We start from the raw sequence: 12,036 nt of genomic DNA, 5'->3' as shown, positions 1-12,036 counted from the left end.
ATAACAAGATAGAAGGAAGGCTACTTCATAATGTTAAATTTATTATACAACAAGAGAATATAACTATGGTAAACATACATGCACCCAATGCAGGAGCACTCAAATATATAAAAAAACAAACTTCTGGAACATACCAAGGGAGAGATTGACAGCAATACTATCATAGTAGGGGACTTTAATACCACACTGACATGACTGGTTAAATCCTCTAGGCAAAAAATCAGCAGAGAAACAGCTATACAAATGACTCACTAGATCAGATGGACTTAATTGACATCTTCAGAATATTTCACCCCAAAGTTACAGAATATACATTCTTCTCAAGTGCACATGGGACATTTTAAAAGATAGATCACATATGGGGTCACTGGTAAAGTCTTTCCAAATTCAATAAGATTGAAATCATATCAAGCATCTTCTCAGACCAAAATGGCATTATATTAAAAATCAACTACAATAAGAACAATAAAAAAAATTCAAACACTTGGAGTCTGAATAACATGCTATTAAACAATGATTGGGTTACCAAAGAGATTAAATAATCCTACCTAATAATAGACAAATATGCAAATTGACCGTACCTTCGCTATGCCCACGATTGGCCAGGAGGCGCGGGGGGCGGGACGCTGAGTTGCGTTGCCAGTGGCGGCGCGAGCTCAGCGTGGGCGCCATAGCTGTGCTGCGGCACAGAAGGGGCCTCTGGGGCAGCGAGCTCACTTCCCGCCGCGGACCATCAAAAGACGGGGAGCTGGGTGCCTGTCCGCTCAGGCACCAGGCCTTTCAGAAGCCTCCGCCGCGCTGGAGGCTTCTGAAAGGCCTGGTGCACCAGCGATCCAAAGCGAAAGCGTGGGACCTGGGTGGCTGTCCACTCAGGCACCAGGCCTTTCAGAAGCCTCTGCCACGCCGGAGGCTTCTGAAAGGCCTGGTGCACCAACGGACAGGCACCCAGCTCCCCACAATCAAAAGCAAAAGCGTGGGAGCTGGATGCCTTTCCGCTCAGGCACCAGACCTTTCAGAAGCCTCCGCTGCACTGGAGGCTTCTAAAAGGCCTGGTGCACCAGCGGGCAGGCACCCAGCTCCCCGCGATCAAAAGCAAAAGCTGGGAGCTGGGTGCCTTTCCGCTCAGGCACCAGGCCTTTCAGAAGCCTCCGCTGCACTGGAGGCTTCTAAAAGGCCTGGTGCACCAGCGGGCAGGCACCCAGCTCCCCGCGATCAAAAGCAAAAGCTGGGAGCTGGGTGCCTTTCCGCTCAGGCACCAGGCCTTTCAGAAGCCTCCACTGCGCCGGAGGCTTCTGAAAGGCCTGATGCACCAGCGATCGAAAGCGAAAGCGTGTAGGGGACCCTACACGTGCATGATTCAATCATGCACTGGGCCTCTAGTAAATTATAAACATCCTGGAAATGAATGACAGTGATAATATAACAATCCAATACCTATGGGACACAGTGAAAGCAGTCCTGAGAGGGAAGTTCATAGCATTAGAGGCCTACATTAAAAAAAAAAAAAAAGTTAATAAATTATCTAACTCTACAACTTAAAGAATTAGAAAGAGAGCAATAAGAAAAGTCCAGAGTGAGCAAAGGAAGGAGATAATAAAGATCAGAGCAGAAATAAATGACATAGAGACCAAAAAGCAATACAAAAAATCAATGAAACCAATAGCTGGTTTTTTGAAAAGATAAACAAGATTGATGAACCTCTATCCAGGGTAACCAAGAAGCAAAGAGAGAGGACCCAAATAAACAAAATCAGAAATGAAAGAGGCTCATAACAACAGACCCTACAGAAATACAAAGGATTAAAAAAATACTATTAACAACTCTATTCCAACAAACATAACAACCTAGAGGAAATGGACATATTCCTAGAAAAATATGACCTTCCAAAACTCAATCAAGAGAAGACTCAAAAAATCTCAACAGACCGATAACTAAGGAGGAAATTGAAGCAGTCATGAAAAAACTTTCAGCAAACAAAAGCTTGGGGCAGACGGCTCCACAGGGGAGTTTTAACAAACATTCAAAGAAGAGCTAAAACCTATCCTTCTAAGACTATTCCAAAATATTAAGAGGAAGGCACACTTCCTAGCTCTTTTTATGAAGGCAGCATTAGCCTAATCCAAAAAACAGATAAAAACACTACAAAAAAAGATAATTACAGGCCAATATCCCTGATGAACATAGATGCTAAAATCCTCAACAAAATTCTAGCAAAATGGATCCAGTATTACATTAGAAAGATTATACAACATGACCAAGTGGGATTTATCACAGGGATGCAAGGCTGGTACAATATCGGCAAATCAATAAACATGATATATCATATAAACAAATTGAGAGACAAAAATGACATACTCATATCAATTGATGCAGAAAAGGCATTTGACAAAATCCAACACCCTTTCCTGATAAAAATTCTCAGCAAAGTGGGAATAGAGGGACCATACCTCAACATAATAAAAGCCTTTTATGACAAACCTACAGCCAACATCATACTCAATGGGCAAAACTAAAAGTATTTCCCTTAAGAACAGGAATGAGACAGGGATTCCTACTTTCACCATTCTTGTTTGACATAGTACTGGAAGGGCTAGCCATAGCAATCATACAAGAAGAAGAAATAAAAAGCCTCCAAATTGGAAAAGAAGAAGTAAAATTGTCATTATTCACAGATGATATGATATTGTACTTAGAAAACCCTAAATACTCCATCAAAACACTACTAGACTTAATAAATGAACATGGCAATGTAGCAGGATACAAAATTAACACCCAGAAATCTATGGCTTTTTTTTATTCACCAATAATGAACTCACAGAAAGAGAAACTAAAAAAAAAAAAAAATCCCATTGCAACAGAAAAATTAAGGTACCTAGGAATAAATTTAAGCAAGGAGGTAAAGGATCTGTACTCAGAAAATTACAGGAAGCTGAAAAAAGAGATAGAAGAAGACATAAACAAATGGAAGAATAACTGTATTCACGGATTGGCAGCATCAACATCATTAAAATGTCCATACTACCCAAAGCAATCTATAGATTCAATTCAATCCCCATTAAAATACCAATGGCATACTTCAAAGATCTAGAACAAACTCTCCAAAAATTCATCTGGAATAAAAAAATAAAAATAAAAAGACTCCAGATAGCTGCAGCAATCTTGAGAAAAAACAAAGTTGGAGGAATCACAATACCAGATATCAAGCTATACTACAAAGCCACTGTTCCCAAAACTACCTGCTACTGGCATAAGAACAGACATATAGACCAATGGAACAGAACAGAGTATCCAGAGTTCAACCCAAACATTATACTCAATTAATATTTGTTTTTAAATATAGTTTATTGATTTTTTTTGCAGAGAGGAATGGAGAGGGATAGAGAGCTAGAAACATCAATGAGAGAGAAACATCAACCAGCTGCCTCCTGCACACTCCCCACCAGGGATGTGCCCGCAACCAATGTACATGCCCTTGACCAGAATCGAACCTGGGACCCTTTAGTCCACAGACCGACGCTCTATCCACTGAGCCAAACCGGTTTTGGCATCAATTAATATTTGACAAAGGAGGCAAGAGCATACAATGGAGTCAAGACAGTCTCTTCAATAAATGGAGTTGGGGAAAATTGGACAGATACATGCAAAAAAAATGAAACTAAACCACCAACTTACACCATACACAAAAAATAAACTCAAAATGGATAAAGAACTTAAACTTAAGGTGGGAAACCATAAAAATCTTAGAAAAAGCCATTGGCAGCAAAATAGCAGACATTTGTTGTAGCAGTATGTTTACTGATACTGCTCCTAGGGCAAGGAAACTAAGGAGAAAATAAAAAAAAATGAGATTACAGCAAAACAAAAGCTTCTGCACAGCAAAATAAACCATCAACAAAACAACAAGAAAGTCCACTGCATGGGAGAACATATTTGCCAATGTTATCTCCGACAAGGATTTAATCTCCAAAATTTATAGGGAACTCATACAACTTAACAAAAGGAAGATAAACAATCCAAAAAAAATTTGGCAAAGGACCTAAATAGACACCTTTTGAAAGAGGAAATACAGAAGGCCAAGAGACATATGAAAACATGCTCAAAGTCACTAAGCATCCAAGAGATGCAAAACAAAACAACAACAAGGTTCCATCTCACACCTGTCAGAATGGCTATCATCAACAAATCAACAAACCATATGTGCTGGAGAGGACACAGTGCAAAGGAACCCTCGTGCACTGCTGATGGGAATGCACACTGGTGCAGCCACTGTGGATAACAGTATGGCATTTCCTCAAAAAAATTAAAAATGGAACTTGCATTTGACCCAGTGATCCCACTTCTAGGAATATATCCCAAGAAAACAGAAACAGAAAGGATATATGCACCCCTATGTTCATAGCAGCACAATTTACCATAGCTAAGATTTGGCAACAGCCTAAGTGCCCATCAGCAGATGAATGGATTAGAAAACGGTGATACATCTACACAATGGAATACTATGCTGCTATAAAAAAAGGAATTCTTACCATTTGCAACAGCATGGATGTAACTGGAGAGCATTATGCTAAGCGAAATAAGCCAGTCAGAGAAAGAGAAATATCACATGATCTCACTCATTTGTGGAATATAATGAACAGCATAAACTGATGAACAAAAACAGAACCAGGGTCATAGAAGCATCAAATAGACTGTCCGACTTTTGAGGGAAGGCAGCGAGTGAGGAGGTAAGAGATCAACCAAAGGACTTGTATGCATGCATATGAGCATATTCAATGGACACAGACAGGGGGAGAGGTGAGGGGATGTGCTGGGGGTTGGGGGCAACCAGGGAGAGGTCAATGGAGGAAAAAAGAGACTTATATAATACATTAAATAATAAAGAACTTAAATTTAAAAAAATAAAAAGCAATGGAAAAATATCCTCTGTGGAGGATTAAAAAACAAACAAACAAACAAAAAGATTAGGTGATTAAACATGTTGAAAACAAGAGACACTGGGAGCTGTGTGAGAGGAGAGGTTCCAGCCCTGGCTGCCTGTTAGAATCAACTTGGAATGTATTTGTAAATACCATAGCGTAGGCCCAACCTTATTCTTATTTATTTAATTGCTCTGGTGTGAGCCTGCCTGAGTGTTGGAAAATAAATCTCTCCAGCTAACTAAAAACTAAGGGCAGGCTTAGCAGTAAGGGTAGCAGCAGAGTTTGGGCATCATGCCTGTGGGTGATGTTCCCAGGGGCAGACCATGAAAAAGTGATGGGATTGGTGGATTCGAGGCTCCGATGGGTATCACCGCCCCCAACCTGATCATTTGGGTTTCTGTATGAGTTCTTGGCTGCCCAAACAGAGAGAAGGAGACTGCAGGATTTTCCAGGAAAGCAATGGACTAGAAGAGTCTTCTGAGACACAGAAACAGTGGCAAACAAGGAAGGAAATCAAATCCATGCACATGGAGTGGAAGAATCTAGTGGGTTATGGTGTTTAGAAATACCTACAGGAACAGCTCTGGTCCAGGGAGGGGAATGGGTTGACAAGTGAAATGGATACTAGAGTCAAATGAGATTCCAGAACTGCATTCCTGGAGGACCAGAGACCGCTGACCCTGAAGGGAAAGTCGTTGGGGATGGTTTTTGTCAAAACTCCTTATTTTTGTGCATTAGGAAGATCAAAATGGGAAACAAAGACTGTAGATGGGTTCAGTCAGTTGCTTAAGGCCATGCAAGCAGATGTACAGCAGTCAGGCCTGGTTCATCTCGAGCGCTGAATTACTTACTATTAACTACTGTGACTATTATCAGTAACAAACAGAGCCAACACTAAGTCTATCCAAGTCAAAGGTACGTGCTTTTCATGTAAACTGAGAGGTCTCATTTCCAACCAGTTCCTTGCAGAGAATGAAATTCGGCCCTAAACGCGGCACATTGGCTGGAGTTGCTCGTGTACCAAACCCTGTCTCTCTCGCTGAAACACTCCTACACACAAACCTCTCGGCTGGGTGGAGGTGGTGAAAGGCCAGCACCTCCGGGAGCCCAGTCTCCGCTCACTAATCTCCACCGTCAAACCACAGTGGCCTCAGGGAGGCACTGCTGTTTGTATTCTTCCTGGATGAGCACAGTCTTGCTGGAATATTAAGCATCTTTTCAAATATATATTTTTATTGTTGACAGTATTACAGATGTCCCCCAAACCCCCCTCAGCCCAGCTTCTACCTGCCTTGGGTTTTCACCACACTATTGTCTGTGCCCATGGGCTATGCATATAAGTTTGTATTGTCTAAAGTCTGGAGAATATCTCTTAATTCACATCAAAGAGCAGCAGGTATAATCATGGGTTCACGAGCGGATGTCTCAGGGGATTGGGGAGAGTGCAGTTGTGACATCAGTGGGGAGATCCAAGCTCATTTCCAGAAGCTGCTCAGGAGAGCAGACCCTTAATCCATCAGCTTGGCTCTGGTCTAAAGATCTACCTGGAAAAACAGGGCAGAATCTCCATGGTTTGCAAACTCACTAATCATACAGACACACTAAGGTTGTTACTAAAAATAAAATTCTGGGCCATTTCTTAAAAAGTCTTTTTTATTACATTTGAGATTAGAAGTGGGGATCCATATTGATGAGACCTTCCAGTTGATTCTTATGATAACAGCTTGGAAAGCTCTGCGTGAACTAACTTAAATCAGATGCTCTCTCTCCTTACCCAGCAAGCTTTGCAACTTTTCTAGAGCTCTGGTTGCTCCAACTGAAGTTGGCGGACCGGCACCAGCAGCAGCAAATTAGAAGAATTTGAGAGTTCACAACCGTGGACTCAACCCCAAACCTGAGAATCAGAATCTGCATTTTACTAAAATCACTGAGGTCTTAATGGTACATGGAAGGTTGAGGCTGGAGAGCCAGCTGCCTAGAAACTATGGAGAGAGAAGTCCCACCCAATATTTGACAGATGGAGCTAAGGATCAGGGTGGTCCGTATCAGTCAGTGACTGGGAGATGTGCTTCAGAGGAAGCCTCAAAGCGTATTCTGGAAAATTACCTGACCTATATAAGGTTATCATTTATTGCTTTGAAGGTTCATGGCAGTCATGATTTTCTATGCTTATAAATATCAACAGGAAATAGTTTTCATATGGTAGAAACAGTAAATATTATCCTTTATATACTTCATGTATTCCTAAGTGTGTTCTACAGTTATGTTTATGCAATGGGATATGTAAAAACATGCAATAATAAAGTAATTTTGAGACTCAGTCATTGAACTAAGATTGTCATTACTGCGATGCTTCTCAGAGCTTTGGTGTTCCTTATGACCTTCCAAGAGGAGGGCAGAATGAAGTGTTTTCCAACATCATTGGACCACGCATTACTTTCATTTTACAGAACTTTTCATAACAGTGTGTTCTACAGAACACAATTTGGGAAATAAAAATACATAAAGTGAGTCCTCAGATGCATGGAAGTTAATAAAAATTGTGTTTGGTATTTTTCTGCCTGGCATGGCATCTGAGTGCTCTGCCACTTTCCATGGGACGGTGATGCTTCGAATTGACATGTCACCACAGCCATGAAGCTGCTGCCACTTTAACTCCCACATCTTTCAGAATATAAAGTACTCCAGTTACAGCAATAATTTTACCATTTCTTCAGCCAAGCCTCACTGCGTTTGACATGTTTGAAACTGTAAAACAATCAAATATTGACATTTTCTCCTTTTACTTAAAAAAAATTATTTGGGGTATATAAACATGGTGTTAGTTGTTGCCATAATACCAGATTAGATTATCTGATTTGATTTTATTTTGGTAAATCTGCATTTTTATTGACAAATATTGTAAAGACTGTAGGGAAAATGTATTTCAAGCTTAGTGTCTTCCTGGAGATAGAGTTGAACTGACTCCTTTACATCAGAAGTATCTGACCCTTTCCCAAATCTGTCATTTGAGTAATAATTCAACATGAGCTCATTGCTTGGTAAAGTATCAGGTTATCCCAATGACCTGAACTCCACATTTGATGATGGTAAACCAGCTGCATGATGTGGGAATATCTCCACGCAGACACGCATGCGTGCACACTTTGCCAGAACTTGGTGTAGCCCCTCCAAGATCCAACCACATGGCCATCCTAATGATAGAGGCTAACTGCTCAGTTCCACCAGCTGCAGGCCCTGGACTCAGTTACTGAGATGGGTGGAAAGTTACATGGCTTTATCGTATCAAGCCCTCCATGTTCACAGCTCAGCCTTTGCAAAGTCCTTCAAGTGAATTTGGAAGAGGAGCATTTCTTCAATCAGGACAACTCATCCCGGGACTCTTGCTGACGCAATAAAAGTATTGTCATTTTCCCCTTTGCACCTCAAGAATGAGGAAACATATGCTATGTAAACATTCTGATATTGCAATGATTTATCATCCGGGGGGAAATGAGATTCCAGTCTGACTTTGAAGGAGATGGAGAATTGCAGTGTCAACAGTCAGAGAGAAATCTCCCTGTGCCCACTCAGACACGGCTGAGCCTCTGGTTGTTTTTCAACCCCCTTTTTACAGTGTAAATATATACTTTAAATGGTTGTGATATAAAATTAAAATGTATAATTTTGAATGGTCAACAGCACTTTATATTTTTCAAAATCTATTTCCAAGTTGAAAAATCTATGGGAAGAAATTTTAGGGATTCCTTTAAAAATGAATTAGCTAAAATAATTCCAATAGCAAAAGAGTCATTTATAAATATATTTTTAAAACGTTGGAATACTTGATACTTCCAGTGCCTAGTTTCCCAGGAAACAGAATTAGAGTTCAAATAATGAAAAGTAAATGAAAGCTGAGTTACACCTGAGAATATATCCTATTTGTGAGACCAAGGTTTGGCATATTGAGTTGTGGTATCTGGATGTGAGCTATGAATATTAAAATAATTGCACCTGTTATTATTCATGACTGTAGTACAGACACAGTGATTTTAGTTATCCAGAGACAAAATCAAGTCCACACACATCCGTTGCCTGAAAAAGTACTAATTTGCCTGTCTTCTCTAGCCTTTCTTCCCCACATCTAGTGCCTCAAACTGCATTAATGTCTGGGTTGAGTCAGGGTTATTACTCCATGCTTTCTCCTCTTTCCTCGAGGCCAAGCTCATATTGCTAAGTAGAGACACCTATTAGTAATCTATATATATATATATAAAAGCCTAAGTGACCATCGCAACTGAAACAACCGAACGGATGACCAAACAGGCTGCGTGGGGTGACCAGGCTGGCAGGGGGGTTTAGTAAGGGATGACCAAATGACTGAGCAGCAGGCTGCGTGGGGTGACCAGGCCAGAAGGAGGGTTAGTTGGGGGTGACCAGACTGTCAGGGGGCGGGCAGTGAGGGATGACTAGGCCAACAGAGGGGTTGGGGAGGCAGTTAGGGGTGACCGCCGGCAGGGGGGGGGCAGTTGGGGGTGACCAGGCTGGCAGGGGGCCAGTTGGGGGTGATCAGGCAGGCAGGCAGATGAACAGTTAGGAGCCAGTGGTCCCAGATTGTGAGAGGGATGTCCGACTGCCGGTTTAGGCCTGATCCTGACCTAAACCAGCAGTCAGACATCCCCTGAGGGGTCCCAGATTGGAGAGGGTGCAGGCTGGGCTGAGGGGACCTCCACCCTCCCCCTCCTGTGCACAAAATTCTAGTATAGAATAATGTTATGGACTGAATGTTTGTGTTTCCTCAAAATTCACATCTTGAAGCCCAAGCCTTCCATGAAATAGTATTTGCAGGTGGAGCCTTTAGGAAAGATGTGGCACAGTCTGAATTAAGGATGTGCTAGATATGACGGACTTAGTGGGGGCCTTGAGTCACTTGGTGTTGGTTTGACCTCTGGAGAGATGGAGCCTCCCTGGTCGGGAATACTCAGTAGCGTTGTCACACTCTCTGGTGTCAGTAAGTGCTGTCTGTACAACCCGACTGGGAGAGGAAATGTGGCAGCTCGTTCCCGGCCCTTCCTGAACACCGACCTGTGCCTTTTCCCTGTTCTGAGTTTAATCTGTATCCTCACCCTGCAAAAACTGTAACCAGGAGTGTGATGGCTTTACTGAGTTCTGGGAATCCTACCAGTGAATCACTGAACCCAAGGGTGGCCTTGGGGGACTCCCAAACTCCAGTATGCTTTCACACGGAGGCTGTAATCATGTATAACTTTTACATTTTTAAGCAAAGTTACACACACACATGCACATAGAACCATAGAAAGTGGATTTCAACAAAAGAATTAGCCACTTGTCAGCATTAATTCTTTCAAGCTTGTGCTCAATGATTTTTACCATTTGAATAATTTGTAATCATATTTGGAAAATTTTCTGCAAAAGTTCATATTTATCTGGTTTTAGAGGCACATGCCACCAGCAAGGTGAGAGACAGACAGAGGCCATGAGGCGTTGGCCAAAACCGGAGCCTGGCTCTTAAGTAACATGAACTTCACACATTATGTAACCTAACTCTATCAAGACTTCTTTATTTATAAAACACAGGTAATTCTAGGCATATTATTATTGTGAGTTCAATTAATTAATCAAGAGGATTCAGAACAACACATTTAGCATTCATGAAATCTATATTTACTGCTATTATATGTATTTTAATATTTTTATTTTACACATAGATAGATTTTATTGTTCACAAATGGATGTTGGCCAGGTATCTTTACTGAGTTATTGCATATGTTAGTAGATATTTCTCCCTTATGATAATTAGGGGTAAAATTGGCTAAGTATAAAGTTTTAAATGGAAAATCTATTTTTAAACTGTATGTTATTTCTTTATTGTTTCAGGAATTTAGAATAGTATGAGAGTAACTTAAGATGAGCTTACTTTTAATTTTATTAGTTAACACTTTTGGATGCTTATAAGATCTAATTTTTTTTTTCAAGTCTTCGTAAAAACAATGGCTCATTGCACTTGCTTTAAATTCTGTCTAGTCACATCTATAATTTGAATTTCTTTTTCCACAGTTAAATATGCTTTTATTCAACAGATTTATTTATATTTTTAAGTATTGTTGAAAGTATTACATATGTCCCATTTTTCCCCCCATTGACCCCTTATAGCCCACCCACACACACCATGCCAGGCCTTCACCACCCTATTGTCTGTGTCCATGGGTTATGCATACATGCATACAAGGTCTTTGGTTGATCTCTTCCCATCAACCTACGCACCCCTGACTTCCCTCTGATATTTGACAGTTTGTTCCAAGCTTCTATGTCTCTGGATGTGTTTTGTTCAACAGTTTATTTTGCTCATTAGATTCCACGTATGAGTGAAATTAGGTGATACTTGTCTTTCTCTGACTGGCTTATATGCTCAGCATAACTCCAGGTCCCTCCATGCTATCTCAAAAGGTAAGAGGTGCTTCTTTTTTGCAGCTTCATAATATTCCATGGGATAAATGTACCACAGCTTTTTTATCCACACATCTACTTATGAGGCACTTGGGCTATTTCCAAATCTTAGCTATTAGAAATTGTGCTGCTATGAACATAGGGGTGGATACATTCTTTTTGATTTGTGTTTCTGGTTTCTTATAATATATTCCTAGAAGTGGGATCACTGGGTCAAATGTCAGTTCCATATTTAATATTTAGAGGAAACTCCATACATTTTCCATAATGGCTGCACCAGTCTGCATTCCCACCAGCAGTGTACTAGAGTCCCCTTTTCTCCACATCCTCAGCAGCACTTGTCGTTTGTTGATTTGTTGATGATAGCCATTCTGACAGGTGTGAGGTGATACCTCATTGTTGTTTCAATTTGCATCTCTCTAATGATCAGTGACTTTGAGCATTTTTTTGTATGTCTCTTGGCCATCTATCTGTATGTCCACTGTAGAAAAGTGTCTATTTAGCTCCTTTGCTTATTTTTTAAGTGGAATGATTGTCTTCATTTAATTAAGGTGTATGAGTTCCTTATATATTTTGGATAGTAACTCTTTTTTTTGGGGGGGGGTTGTTTGTTTTCTTTTTTTTTTCAATTTTTTTATTAAGGTATTATATGTGTACATATCTTACCATT

Source organism: Cnephaeus nilssonii, assembly GCF_951640355.1.
Source record: "Cnephaeus nilssonii genome assembly, chromosome: 18".
Classification (NCBI taxonomy): Eukaryota; Metazoa; Chordata; class Mammalia; order Chiroptera; family Vespertilionidae; genus Cnephaeus; species Cnephaeus nilssonii.
This window is presented reverse-complemented; position numbering follows the sequence as displayed.